The 3,039-nt window shown below is 33.3% G+C and overlaps 1 protein-coding gene across 1 annotated transcript in view; it reads left to right on the top strand.

The window, feature by feature from the left end:
* The first annotated feature begins 200 nt into the window (after positions 1-200).
* The window catches only part of LOC106877120 (mucin-17), a 28,679-nt gene continuing 25,840 nt past the window's right edge, over positions 201-3,039 (top strand). The window contains exon 1 of the mRNA XM_014925916.2: positions 201-306. The gene's annotated coding sequence lies outside the window, so the exon portion shown is untranslated. The remainder of the gene's footprint in view (positions 307-3,039) is intronic.

Here is a 3,039-nt window from a genome sequence, read left to right as displayed (position 1 = left end):
CGCCGATTTAAAAGCAGCGGACTGCAGTGAATGAAAGCAACATCTCTGAAAGATTAAAATACAAATTCTATAATATTTATGTTTAACGGATATAGTTACAAAATTTATCGCAAAAAATATTTTTGAATATCTTAAACATGCTTTCGATAAAGAAAATTGAAAAGGTCAATTTTTGAGAACGCTGACTTTATTTTCCATAAATATCAACCAATGAAGCATGAGAGGAAAATTTCGTAGAAGCAATATATGATGGCGGCGAGCTCGTTTGTTTGAGGTTAAGCTGTTACAATTGTCACATAAATTCAGGTCAGTTTGAACCACCTTGTTGTTGGAATCGTCAATATTCAATGTTTATGTCGCCCTGTTTGCAAGGAGTTGCAATATGTCTGTGACAGTGACTTCTCAACTGTGCTTATTTGTTTTAATTGTTGTGGTTTCTCTCTTATTTTTCCTCTCGCCAATGTCTTCGTAGCATCACACACACGCACGCACACATACAGCCACACACACACACACACTGAATAAGAGAATCAAATGAAGTCTTATGGATAGAGAAAGCTTTGCAAGTAGAACGAGAGAGAAAGAGATGGTGATTGTGGCACTAAACGCAAGGACAACAGGGTTTCTGTTTTACCTCGTTTCTTTTTCAAATTACCTGCCATTCCAACCACCAGTGTTTCCGTTAGATTTCTGGATGATTTCACATCTTAAAATCTCCATGATCTGGGCCATCTTCCATTAATGTATTTCTCTCTAAATATCATTTTCAGACCATTTAGCTTTCGTTTTGTTTTTTTTTTCTATATTTATTTACCTTTGAAATCTTCCAATCAACCTCATGCTCTCTTATTTTTACCCAACAACACATTTGTTTTTCTGTTTTTTTTTTGCGTTTTACTTACGTCTTTCACTTTATTTATAAATTTGAATCCAATATTTACTGGTCAGGATTATATATATAATGTATATAGTTTATATAGATTATAGTTTATATATATAGATTACATATATATAGTTCGCATAAATATAGTTTATATATATATATATAGATTACATAAATATTGTTTATATATAGATTACATAAATATTGTTTATATATAGATTACACAAATATTGTTTATATATAGATTGCATAAATATAGTTTATATATATATATATATATATATAGAAAGACATCAGTCAGTTAAATCTGCATGTTGTATACAAAGTATATCGATTTTAGATGAATTGTTTTGAAATGATAAAAACAATTTCTGTAAGCTTCATGCTTTCGCAAAGAGCATTTTCTGGCAATTATCAACTGATTTCATGATTATAAACTTTTTACTTATTTACGTTGATTTTTTAAAATGCTAATATTTCTGCGAAAGTCAAATTTTTACTACAATTCTAAATCTGTTTTTAATTTTAAAGGTTTCTTGTTGTGTTAGCTTTTTCTTCTATGAAAAATAACTTTTACCAAACTGTTGTGATCGATCGAAGTTAGTCTGTGACTCTTTGCCCCTTATTTCTGTTCAAAATAAAAGCACAAACAGTCTGTATGTTTCCTTTTCGTAAATACAAGTCGTGTGCTTGTGTCGGATGAGACTGGTCAACCGCTTCGGGCGAGCATCCATCATCCACCAGTGTGTGCAATGGTAGAGAAAAGCCCTCTCTCTCCACACATACATAAACGGCCTCACTGGTGCTCGTTTGCTGTTTATTATTCTTGCCAGCTCGAAGTAGTAGTAGTAGCAGCAGCTCGGCCGAAACACAACAAACCAATCTTACGACTACTACCTGATTTGGGGGGAAGAGATGGTTATGTATGTGTGAGCGCCACCACTGCTACAGTCGTCTCTGGCACTATTTACTGAGAGGAACAGATTGGCCAACCAATACGACATTCTCCACATACGTGTGCGCCTGACAGATACAAGGGTACATTTTTCAACGTGCAACGTTGCTTTTTCTTCCGCTTTTAAAGGCTGAAATGGCATCCGAAGAGCATTTAGGAATGTGTTGTTTGAACGGGTGATAGTAGCGTGGGCTTAACGAGAGAAAATCTATAGGAATTAGTGATGTTCATGCCTTCATCAAAAGGTTTTGCAGGACTCGGTGAAGCGTTATATTTATAAAAACTGATGTTATCTATCTCCATACTACATCCACGTATATATCTTTCAAACGTACGACTGCCAGCACACTCACCTGTTGTAGTTGTGTAACATCTAACAACTAAAGGATTGCGAAAATATAATCTTTAAAACCGTTTTCTGCCTTGTCAAATGCCATTTTCTGGAATGTGAATGTATAATTTGAAGTGAGAGTGAACCTTTCAAAATGTGATTATGGAAATGTTTTTCTCTTTTTCAATTAATGATTGCCCTAGCTTCGACTTTCCCTTACGTAGACAGTTTTTTTTTTTAATGTCAACTGTTTAATTTTCAATTTTTATATTGGTTAACAGTGGCAGGTAGGAAGTTTTTATTAGATTCGTATTATTTTCCCATTGAAGTCATTTCATTAGATTTTCGCTCGCATTTCGAGTGGAGGGTAAATTCTCAATTTTGAAGTGACGCTTTTTTGGCGCCGTCTGCGCTCGTGCTTTCATAACTGCGACTACAGCTACGATTGTTGCTTCCAATTTTTCCATAACACTAGAGAGGCAAATGTAGTGAACACGAACGAACATGCAGATAAAATCACAATCTTTATAACAAATATCCTGGCATTAAGAATACAATGGCTTGGCCAACTTCCCACTTTCATTTCACAACAGCGCAGGATATTCTGTTTACTCATTCAATTTCGTGTACTTTCGAAAGTTTCCAAGGCATTTGAAATGCTAAAGGCACTATAGCACTGACGAAAAATTACATACATATATATATGGTGATCTTTCGATACTAATCCTTTTTCTGTCATATATATATATATATATGACAGTCATAGACATATATACATACATATATATACATATATGTGTATATATATATATATATATATATATATATATATATATATATATATATATATATATATATATATATATATAT

Source organism: Octopus bimaculoides, chromosome 22, assembly GCF_001194135.2.
Source record: "Octopus bimaculoides isolate UCB-OBI-ISO-001 chromosome 22, ASM119413v2, whole genome shotgun sequence".
NCBI classification, from domain to species: domain Eukaryota; kingdom Metazoa; phylum Mollusca; class Cephalopoda; order Octopoda; family Octopodidae; genus Octopus; species Octopus bimaculoides.
Note: the sequence above shows the minus strand (reverse complement) of the source record. Positions and strands in the feature narration are given on the sequence as shown.